Source organism: Sciurus carolinensis, chromosome 7, assembly GCF_902686445.1.
Source record: "Sciurus carolinensis chromosome 7, mSciCar1.2, whole genome shotgun sequence".
Taxonomy (NCBI): Eukaryota; Metazoa; Chordata; class Mammalia; order Rodentia; family Sciuridae; genus Sciurus; species Sciurus carolinensis.
This window is the reverse complement of record NC_062219.1, coordinates 118,503,763-118,516,099: the sequence shown is the minus strand read 5'-3', so window position 1 is coordinate 118,516,099 and position 12,337 is coordinate 118,503,763.

Here is a 12,337-nt window from a genome sequence, read left to right as displayed (position 1 = left end):
AGCATATTGTGGGTGCTCCAGCCGGCAGCCCCGCCCTCCCACAGCCGAGGGCCTTATGGGGCCCAAGCTGTGTCTGTGGGATCTGCGGCCGGGCCCGTCCCCCACCCCTTCATCCCAGCCGGCACTGAAAGGGTGCCCTAAAGCCGCCCAGGTTCCCATGGCCCGGCCTAACAAGCACCGGGGCTGTGTCGTCCTGGGGCTCCTGGGATCATCGGAGGAGGAGGAGGAGCGTCTCCGGGCTCCTCTGATTCCCGATGGAAAATGAAGGGCGCCCCTCCCTTCTGACCCCGTGCCTGAGGTGGGCCTTTCAGCAGAGCCACCGGACCAGAGGCTCCGGACAGAGATGATCTGTATCCTGGACCGCCCTTCGGCCGGGGCGAGCGTGTGCGCGGATCCTGCGGGGTTGAGCGCCTGCGGGTGCCGCCGTCGTCCGCCGGGAGGCGGGTGTGGGCCGGGTCGGAGGGTCTGCGCAGCTCCCAGGTGTGCCCGAGCCCGCTCACCCCGGCGCCCCAGAGCCCAGGGTCACCCTGCAGGAACTTTGCGAGCTGGCCGTTAGACACAGACGTCATTAAACCTTAAATTACTCGGACCCGTGTTTCTCAACCTTTTGTTCATTATTGCTGTTTAAGGAGCCATTTTGGACATTTCTGTGTCCCCTCCATCTCCTCTCAACACAGGCACTCCCCCCATGAAATTTTAATATCACAGATATATCATATATCTGTTTATGTACTGGGTATATCTGTGCTTTATGTATAAAAGGAGTTCTTTTGTCCCCCACCAAAATTCAGTCGTTTAAAAAATTTTTGTTTTTTAGTTGTCGAACACAATACTTTTTAAAATTATTTTTTTATGTGTCGAACCCAGTGCTTCACACATGCTAGGCAAGTGCCCTATCACTGAGTCACAGCCCCAGTCCCAAAACTCAGTTTTTGTCCCTATGGAGAATGTATGTCAACTCAGAATTAAATAAAATATATTACAAACAAAGGTAATGTGGAGCTCTGTGTGGGGTGCATGCCTGTGATCCCAGAGAATCAGGAGGCTGAGACAGGAGGATTGCAAGTTTGAGGCCAGCCTCAGCAATTTGGTGAGGCCCTAAGCAATAAATACTTTGAGACCCTGTCTCAAAAAGTTAAAAAGTGTTGGGGATGTACCTTGATGGTAAACTCCCCTGAGTTTAATCCCCAGTACCAAAACACACAAAGACAAAAACAAAACCCGAAAAATGACAAAGGTAACAAGTACAATTCATCGCCTCCTTGTCATCGTGCTACCATGGATTCTTTTGAGATTATGGGATATCCACCCTGCCCCCCAAAGCTGATTGGTTGACTTTTACCAGCGCACCACTGGGCAGGTCTTTCAGCAAAATAACAGACACTGAGAGGTGATCAATTTCAGGCAAAGAAAGAGGGGTTTGTCTAGCAAAAAGCCTACTCGAAGACACATGCCAGGACCTGGAGAGTTCCCAAGGTGCTGGAGCAGTGGGCGTTTGTGTGGCCGGTCTGAGGAGTCAGGAAGTCTGTGTATGACATCCACACTTTGCACCCTCATGCTCCAGGAATCTCTGCTTCGGTTTTATTTTGTTGTGGTGGTGCTGGGGGTTTATTTTATTTTGAGACAGGGTCTCCCTAAGTTGCCGAGGCTGGCCTTTCAATCCTCCCATCTCAGCCTCCTGAGTCCCTGGTATTACAGACGTGCACCACCGCGCCTGGCTTCCAGGAGTGCGTGTGAGCAGCGATTGCTCGTTTCTTCCTCAGAGGAGTGCACGCCACCTTTGCACACCTTTAGAGGCCAGGGGTATAAGGTTGAGAGCCTCTGCCCCCTCTCCTCCCAGCATCTCATATCTAGAGGCCCCCGTGGACACCCGACTCTCCCATCTGAATGGCATGCTAAAGCCTCTGGGAGGCAGAGGCCTGAGTGGCACTGCCTTGCCCCAAAGAGAGGGAGACAAAATTTGCCATGAAATATCCGTGGGCCAGCCCTGCGTCACGTCCCTCTCCAAGCTTCAGATTCTTCAGTGAAACGGGGGATGCTGGGCCTCGGGCGGACCCCGGGCCTCGGGTGGACCCCAGCCCTCGGTGCCTGGCGTGGAAAGTCAGCTCCTCCTCTTCGTCTGGTCAGAGCTGAGAGGCTCTGCCAGGCCCCCTCCTCCACCCTCTCCAACCCGCTCAGCGCTCATCTGCTCGGCAGGATGGCCTCTCAGACTCAGCCTGGCTCCAGCTGTCTTTCCCACAAAAGGTGATATGCAAGGGAACAGAATGTGAACCCAAATGCTGTGACGTCCCTCGTCAGCTGGCAGATGGCGAGCCATTAACAGCTGATCCCAACACCCCTCTCCTCGTCTTTAAAACAGGAATGAGGCCTGCAGAGCCTGGGCTGTGGCGAAGACACGCGAGCCAACGTGTGCCGTGGACTCGGGCCTCGTGAGGGCTGAATGCATACGTCAGTCCCAGCTTCCCGTGCCTTAGAATGCGACTCCACGGGGACAGGGCCTTAGAGGGGTCATTAAGAAGATGAGAGCATTAGGGTGAACCTTAGTCCAGTGACTAGTGACCTCATAACAAGAGGAAATTTAACTGGGTGCCGTGACGCACGCCTATAGTTCCAGCAGCTCCGGAGGCTGCGGCCGGAGAATCACAAGTTCAAGGCCAGCCTCAGCAACTTAATGGGCCCTTGTCTCTAAGTAAAAAATAAAAACAACTGGGGAGGTAGTTCAATGGTAAAGCACCCTTGGGTTCAACTCCCAGTACCCAACAAAACAAAACAAACAAACAAAACAAGAAGAGGAAATTTGGATCCGCCGGAGACAGCAGCCATGTGTGTGCAGAGGGACAGCCCCAAGGCAGCAGGAGAGGGGGGTCTGCAAGCTGAGGAGAGAGGCCTGAGGAGAAACAGCCCTGCCCACACCCTGAGCTCAGACTTCCAGCCTCTGGAACTGTGAGAAAAGACACGTGTGGTATTTTGTGATGGCAGCCCTGGCACCGTGACACGGTCCTAGGAGACCCGGTTCTCTCTCCTTTAACTCCCTTTGGTCTTGTCGCAGTGTGTGAGGTCTTGCCGTCCACGGTGCTGGTGGGTGACTGAAGGGTGAGATCCAGGTAGGCGTGTCTTTCCGGTGTCCTCACAGGGCATGGCTCAATGCCAGGCACGAAGGGCACAGAACTGGAACTCTGTCCTCACCCCCAGCTTCACTATCTGCAGACCAGGGTGAGGCGACCCACACTGCTACTCACCACCGTGCTTTTCAAACTTCCGCTTCTGGGATCAGGTCAGTGAGCCACAGGAGCAGGGCCAACAACCCCCACCCCAGGACTGGGGACTGAACCCCGGGCTCTCTGCCACTGAGCCGCACCCCCAGCCCTTTTGCTTTTTTTTTTTTTTTTTTTTTTTTTTGAGACAGGGTCTTGCTAAATTGCTGAGGTTGGCCTCAAATTTGTAATCCCTCTGCCTTAGCCTCCCAAGTTGCTGGGATTACAGGCATGAGATACACGCCTGGCTATAGTCCCAGAATTTTGATAACACAGGTCTACTGTTGTTTTTAAATTTTTCTTGAGTACGTTTATGGTTAAAAATCCAGCCAGCATGGGCTGGGGCTGTAGCTCAGTACGCTTGCCTCGCATGTGTGAGGCACTGGGTTCAATCCTCAGCACCACATAAAAATAAATAAAATAAAATAAAGACATTGTGTCCATCTACATCTAAAAAAAGGCCAGCCAGCTATCAGGTTGGCCTTGTGTGGATGGGGGTTGTGTCCTTAGTGTGAAGACCTGTGAAATGACTGGAGTCACCACGGCCAGGCAAATAGCCATGGAACCCTGGCCTTGGGTGCTTTCATCTCTGTGTCCTGTGGCAGGTGACATGATTTCTCTGGGCCTCAGTGTTCCACCTGTAGAAGGGACTTTAAAAACCTAGTTGCAAGCTGGGTGTTACGGTGCACACCTGTAATCCCAAAATTTGGGAGGCTGAGGCAGGAGGATCTCGAGTTCAAAGCCAGCCTCAGCATCTTAGCAAGCCTTAAGCAACTCAGCAAGACCCTGTCTTTAAATAAAATATTTTAAAAAGGGCTGGGGATGTGACTCAGTGGCTAGTCTCCCCTGGGTTCAATATCCCCAGTACCAAAAAACAAAACCAAACAAAACCTAGTTGCTAGGGTGCTGTGAGAATTACTGGGAGCCAAGTCTCCTTCAAGAAAGGCTCTGGACTGAAGCGACAGTTGTTCCACTCAGTGGCACCTGAGTAGGTGAATTTTTGTCTTCCTCCTCCACCTCAGGAGAAGGGAACACACTATTTACTCGTCACCCCAGAGAAAGCTAGGAATTTGGGGGCACCCAGTAAGGTATTTCAGAGGCTAAATCCCAAGGTGAGATTCTTCTAAAGATTTTGTGCAGGAAAAATCAAGTCTGGCAAATCTCAGAGCAGCTTCCAAAAGCGGCGTCGGTGTCCTGGGGGCCAGGAGAAGCGGCCCCTCCCCTTTGTCTAGGAGACAAGGGGTCTGGGCTGAGTGCCACCACTTCCTACTCTGGTTGGACCCAGGAACATTGTCCACAATCTCTGAGTCACTGCTGGAAGCCACCCTGGGCCCTGGGAGGGCAGGGCTGGGACCGCTGTCCGCAGCCTGGTCCCCTCCCTCAGCATGGAGCAGGCCACGCCTCGCTTCTCTGGCTGCCTCTGAAACTTACAGACTTGCTTCCAAGCAGGGAACCTGGACATGAGCGCACTATCTAGAATTCTAGGAGAGTTTATAACCCAGTACCTGGGACAGGCGGAGTCGATGGCCCCCACCCCACCCTGACTCTGAGCGTGCCTCCTGCTTGGGTAATATTCTCCTCTCTCTGGCTCCCCGGCACCACGACAGGGTCGTCATCCTGGACCCCCACCTCCTGCTTCAGAGCAGAGAGCACTGGATGCAGAGTCAGGGACCCCGATTCCAGACCTGGCTCTGCCTCTACCTCCATGTGTGATGCAGGCAGTTCACCTCACCTCTCTGGGCCTCGGTCTCTTCATCCCAGGTTTACTTGGTTGATACTTGATTTTCTGTAGGAGTTGGAGCTTTTACTGTTCTGTTTTTCTAAAACATAGTAAATGAGCCGGAGTTGCTGAAACCACGCTGGTTTCCTTCCCCAGATAAAGAGGTCCTGGAGGTGCAGCTGGACCTTCCCAGCCATCTGGCCAGGTTCCGGGTTTGGACCCTGGTTGGCGGGGAAGGGGTGGGCATCCTTGCCTCAGTTTGCACCAGGAGGGTGGTGCGGACTCTGGACTGCACAGGGTGTGCCCCAGATTGGGGCGGGGCAGGGAGAAAGATCACCCCTCCACCCAGTGGCCGCATTCCATGCCAGAGTGGGGATCTGGGGAACTTGGCAGCCATCACCAGCATCCTCCCTTCTCCTCTGTCTCAACTCAGAGACCCGCTGCCTGTTTGGGAGGTGCCCATTGTCCAGGGCTGAGTACAGGACCCTCAAGCCACATATATCCATTCATATTCCTCAAATCATTCCTGTTCCCTCTTCTCACCAAACTGTCCTTTGTGAGTTGGAGGTCAACAACTGTTCAGCCCCTTGGGCCCAGAATTTCACAAGGTGAAATGGATCCTCAAAAATAATCCCTTAAAGCTGGGCACAGTGGTGCACACCTGTCATTCCAGTGGCTTGGGAGGCTGAGGCAGGAGGATCAGGAGTTTAAAGCCAGCCTCAGCAACTTAGCGAGGCCCTAAGCAACTCAGCAAGACCCTGTCTCTAAGTAAAATATAAAAAGGGCTGGGGATGTGGCTCAGTGGTTAAGCGTCCCTGGGTTCAATCCCCAGTACCCCCCCAAAAAAAGACAAAAAAAAAAAAAAAAAAAAAAAAAACCCCAAAAAAAAAAAACAATCCCTTAAATATTCTTCCTCCTTGGGGAAGCCTGCCCTGATGGCTGTCCTGCTCCGAGCCTTCTGCCTTTCCAGCATACCAGACACTCAGTGATGGAGTTGTTCACCCACGCAGTGTGAATGGCCCTATTTGCCCTTTTCTGCTGGGTGCTGGTAGGTGACCCAGACTAGGACATGCTTCTCTCTCCATCTCCAGTTCCCAGACTCATTCCAAAGATGGCATTTGTGTCTTACACTTCCCTTCCCCCACTCCAGTGCTGGGATTAAACACTGGGCCTCAGGCACACTAGTACTCAGTATGAATACTCAGGTGTACTAGGACTCAGTACTCAGCACTAGTACTCAGGTGTATGAAGCAAGTGCTCTACTACTGAGTGACATCCCTGGTCCTCTTATGTATCTTTTTTTTTGTTTTTGGTACCTGGGATTGAGCTCAGTGGCACTTAACCACTGAGCCACATCCCCAGCCCTTTTTTCTATTTTATTTAGAGACAGGGTCTCACTGAGTTGCTTAGCACCTCACCAAGTTGTTGAAGCTGGCTTTGAACTTGAGATCCTCCTGCCTCAGCCCCCTGAGCTGCTGGGATGACAGGTGTGGGCCACTGCGACCGGCCCTTTTATTATCTTTACATCTCAGAACCCAGCAAGCATCTGTCATCCAGCAGGTCTTCAGCACATTGTAGGTTACATCTGAGTGGACAAAGTGAAATAGGTTTACACCTGAAGCTGAGACCTAATTCTGCTACTCAGGGATAACAAAAAATGGGGATTGTAATTAAGGCTAGACACCAGTTTAAACAGTATGCTGGTGCCATCCTCCAGAGGACAACTTGGCCCTTTCAATCAAAAAACTATAAATGTCTTCATTTTCTGATCCAGCTTCTGTTTTAGGAATCTGTTCTACCCATGGAGCTCACATTTGTGAGACAATGTATGTATGGTGGTAGTTATTGTAGCATTATTTTTTGATTTGGGGACTATGTTGCCCAGGCTGGCCTTGAACTCCTGGGCTGAAGTGAACCTCCCACTTCAGCCTCTGGAGTAATTGGAACTAACAGACACACTCCACCAGCTACTATAGTTCTGTTCGCAACATATTGGCAACAATGTGTTCCTCGCTAGGGGCCCAGTTTAATAAATTATGGTATTTTAGCAGGGGATGGTTCATGCCAGTAATCCCAGCTACTTGGGAGACTGAGACAGAAGGATCACAAGTTCAGGGCCAATCTGGGCAACTTAGCCAGAACCTGTCTCAAAGTGAAATTTTGAAAAAGGGGTAGGGGTGGAGATCCGAGGTAGAACACTTGCCCAGCATGTGGGAGGCCCTGGGTTCCATGCCCAGTACTAGGGGTGTGGGGAATGACAGGGGTGGGGTGGGAGTAGACTCCTATGTTGGGTGGGTGGAGGAGGAAACTCTCTCTGAATATTAATTGGAGGACCTCTAAGATATACTGTTGAGTTAAAAAGGAAGGTGAAGAAGAGCGTGTATAGTTCTTTCTGTAAAAAATGAAGACCTGACCACCGCCATTATACTCTCTGGCTCTATGAATGTGATTACTCTGTATCTCAAGCATAATTATATGATATTTGGTTTTATTTTATTTTACTTCTTTTGTGACTGCTTGACTTAATTTCCTTAACATAATGTACTGAAGGTTCATCCATATTGAAGCATATGTTAGAATGTTCTTTTTAAGACTGAATTAATTCCATTGTATATAATTACATATGACATATTATTTACCCTTTTGTATTCATAGACACTTGGATTACTTCTACCTTATGACTCTTGTAAATGATGCTGTTATGAACTCAGGTCTATAAATAGTTCTTCACAATCTCACTTTCAATTATTTTGGATACATAATCAGAAGAAGAACTGCAAAAACATATAATAATTTTATTTGTAATTTTTTTCAGGACTGCCATACTCTTATACAGTAAGTACAATATTTTATATTTCCACCAATGGTGAACAAGTGTTCCAATACTAATTTTCTATTTTTTTTTGTAGTGGTCATCTTAATGGCTGAAGTAATATTTCATTTTCATTTCTCTAAGGATTAGGTGGTTGAATATATTTTCATATGCTTGTTGGCCATTTGTATATCATCTTTGGAGAAGGATCTATTCAAATACTCTGACTATTTTTAAGCCATGTTTTTTGTTGTTGTTGTTATTAAGTTGTAGGATTTCTTTATATATTCTGAATATTCTATATAAGCATATATACTTGTCAGATATATACTTTATAATTTCTTCTATTACTAGGTGGCTTTTCCTTTTGGCTGATTGTGTCCTTTGATACACAGAAATTCAAAATTTTGTTGTAATTCAATTTATCCATTTATATTTTTGCCTGTGCTTTGGGTGACATATTCAAGAAATCATGGCCAAATCCAATGCCATCAAGTTTTTTCTCCTATGTTTTCATTTAAGAAAATTTTAACTTATGTTTTGGTCTTTGATCAACTTTGAATTAATTGTTTAAGTGGTAGAAGCTGAAGGTCCAAATTCATTGTTTAGCATGTGGAGATCCCTTTTCCCTCAGTGTCCTTTGTTGAAAAAAGCCATCCTTTCCTCCACTGAATGGTCTTGGCACCTTGTCAAAATCATTTGGCATTTATGTGAGGATTTGTTTCTGGATTCCCTATTCTATTGCATTAATCTATTTGATCTGCCTTTATGCCAATACCATATTATATTGGATAATGTAGCTTAGAAATAAATTTTGAAATTTGAAAAAAAAAATGAAGGCCTAAGGAGAGCATTAAAATACACATGTATTTGTTTAGATATGTATGGAAGGACCCTTCATAAAGGACTCACAGGAAACCTTGATAATGGGAGGAAAAATGGGCAGATGGGGTTATGGAGTGGAAAAAAAATCTTTCCAATAAAAACATAATATAAAAACAGAATTTAAAATTTCCAACATTGCATTAAATATGTGTTTAAAGAGAAAAAAAAATGGGACTTGGATTGTGGCTCAGCGGTAGAACACTTGCCTAACACGTGTGAGAAGCTGGGTTTGATTCTCAGCACCACATGAATAAAATAAAGGTTCATCAATATCTAAAAACACATTTAAAAAAAGAGAAAGATCTTTCCCTAAGTATCATTTGAATCTTTTGAATTTTGTAACATGTAAATGTATTACCTATTAAAAATAAAAATAAAAATAAAATAATTGTAACTGCTTATAAGAAAGGTGGGTATAAGAATAAAAACGTATATTTAGAAAGGTTACAACTTTGTAAAATAAATGCATGCTAAAATTTTTACCTATGTTGCTGGCAGTAGTGGTGCATGCCTGTAATCCCAGCAGCCAGAGAGACTGAGGCAGGAGAATTGCAAGTTCAAGACCATGAGCAACTTAGTGAGACCCTATCTCAAAATTTAAAAAATCTAATAAAAAGGGCTGGGGATGTAGCACAGTGGAAAAGTTCCCCTAGGGTCAATCCCTAGTAACCCCCCCCAAAAAAAAAATCTATGGAAAGGGTATATTTATATATGCACTTAACATGATTTTTTTTTTTTTTTTTTTTTTTTTTTTTTTGCGGTGCTAGGGATTGAACCCAGGGCCTTGTGCTTGCAAGGCAGGCACTCTACCAACTGAGCTATCTCCCCAGCCCCTAACATGATTTTTAGAGAACTCATTCTGCATGGCCTCCTCCACCCATCCCTCCACTCAGCCTCTCCATCTCCTTCTTCTACATACTGACTTTCCCTTTGTCTTTATGTTACCCTATTCTTCCCTCCCCCTTTTCCTTTATCTTACTCTAGCTTCCACATATAAGAGAAAACATTTGCTGGGCACGGTGGCACACGCCTGTCATTCCAGCAGCTTGGGAGGCTGAGGCAGGAGGATCATGAGTTCAAAGCCAGTCTCTGCAATGGGAAGGAGCTAAGCAACTCAGTGAGACCTTGTGTCTAAATAAAAAATTTTTGAAGAGGCAGGGGATGTGAATCAGTGGTCAAGTGCTCCTGATTCAATCCTCCTCCCACCAAAAAAGAGAAAACATTCCACCTTTGAGTTTCTGAGTTTGACTTAGTTCACTTAACATGACATTCTCCATCTTATGGAAAGGACATTCTAAGTGATTTTATTTATTTATCTATTGTGGTATGGGGGATTGAACTCAGGCAAGCTCTACCTCTCAGTTACAAGCCCAGCCCTTTTTATTTATTTATTTTTTTTGAGACAGGGTCTCATTAAGTTTCCCAAGTTGACCTCAAATTTGGGATCCTCTGGCCTCAGCCTCCTGAGTTGCTGGAATTACAGGCGTGCCCACCATGCCTGGTGCAGAGATTTCTGTAATAAACATATAGCGCTTTCATTATTAGGGGGAAAACAGTGGCAGAAACTACACATATGCTAAGAGAACTGTATATTCTGTCTCATCTCGAGGTAAAGATGTTACTGAAAGAGACTGGAAGGAAATATAAAATGTTCACAATTGTTGCTTCTGGGAATGAACTAATGGGTGATTTTTAAAATATTACAATGATCTTGTGTTACTTTCATGGCAGGAGGAAGGAAGAGAATCTAGTACGAGGGAATTCTTGGAAATAACAGTTGTGTTAGGGTAGTAAGATTATGGGTCATTATTGTTGCTTTGTTCAGTTTTCCAAACTTTTCATTACGTGGTTTGGTTGTTATTAGCAGGAACAGAACCCTCACTGCTGCAGGGTGTACTCTTTCAACCCCCCAGGATCCTGCCGTCTGTTACTCACTCCAAGTATCAGGCCGGAGGGTTCCTAGGATGGTGGGAGACTGCTACTGCTGACATGTCTCAGAGACAGACAGAGAGAGAGAGGGTGCAAAACATCAGAGCACCCCTAAACCCTTGAGATGTGTTAGTGAGCAGACATTCACGGGGCCCGTCAGCCTGGCTTGGTGCTGGTGGAGCACAGTGTCAGCAAGACCCAATCCCTACCCCACCCTTGCTCCAGCCACCTATGGATTCAGAGGAAAGGTGCTTCATGCAGAGGCGGGCTGGGGGTGTCCTCAAGGAGGCCTGAGCAGGGGCCTGGCCAGGTCCTGTCCTGTATGCATGGCCAACTTTGCCAGTGGACAAGATTAGGCCTGTTCAAGGGTTGAACCCTCATTAGTCCCCACCTGTCTATCTAGAATCTTTGTGGTGAAAGGATACCACTAATGAACGAACTGCTCAACAAATATTCTGGTCATCCAAACTCAAGAGACCTGGGTTCTGGTTTCAGGTCTGCCATTAGCTAGCTGAGAGAACTTGGGAAAATCATTTCACCTTTCTGGGTCTCAGTCTCACCTATCTATAAAATGGGAGAATCATAATAGTAATGAGTAATACCTAACCCAACTACCTTCTACAGTTTTTCTAAGAATCAGGTGATATAGTATATGTAATAGCACTTTAAAAGTATAAAGGAATTAGGCATGATGGTGCACAACTATAATCCCAATGACTCGGGAGGCTGAGGCAGGAGGATCACAGGTTTGAGGCCAGCCTCAGCAATTTAGTGAGACCTTATTTCAAGGATAAAAAATAAAAAGGACTGGAGATGCAACTCAGTGATAGGGTACTTGCCTAGCATGTATGAGGCCTGGGTTCTCCTACTGAAAAAGAAAAAAAAATATATGTATATACACACACGCATATATATATTAAAAGGATGTCAACTGCTGAATGAATAAGCAAAATATGGTCTATCCATACAATGGAACATTATTCAGTCATAAAAGGACTGAAGTACTGATTCATGCTACAACATGGAAGAACCTCGAAAATGTGGAACAGGAACCATTCAGACACAAAAGATTGCACATTGTATGATACTATTAAATGAAATATCCAAAATAGGCAAATCCATAGAGACAGAAAGCAGATTAGTGTTGGGGGTGAAGCAGGGAGGAAAAGACAGTAATGGAAATATTTAGGAACCAGACACTGATGATGGCTGCTGCACATGTGAATACATTAAGTACCCCTGAATTGTACAGTTTCAAATTGTAAATTTTATGTTATAGTTTACCATAATTTTTAAAAACTGAAAAAAGTATAAATCATGGTTAATATCTAAGGAATTTTAATGATTATTATCTGCACAATAAATAATCAAAAAGGCCGGCCGCCGTGGCACATGCCTGTCATCCCAGTGGCTCGGGAGGCTGAGGCAGGAGGATTGCGAGTTCAAAGCCAGCCTCAGCAATTTAGTGAGGCCCCAAGCAATTCAGTGAGACCCTGTCTCTAAATAAAATAAAAAAATGGTCCAGGGATGTGGTTCAGTGGTTAAGTATCACTAAGTTCAATTCCTGGTATCAAAAAAAAAAAAAAAAAAAAAAAAAAAAAAAAAAAATTAGAAGGACTAGATGTCCAGAATTTCAGAGTTCCCTCCAGACCAGGGCAGAGTGAAAAATGACTAGAAAAAAGAAAAAAAAAAAAAAAAAAAAAAAAAAGACAATCCATGCTACAAGTGTCCAGAGCC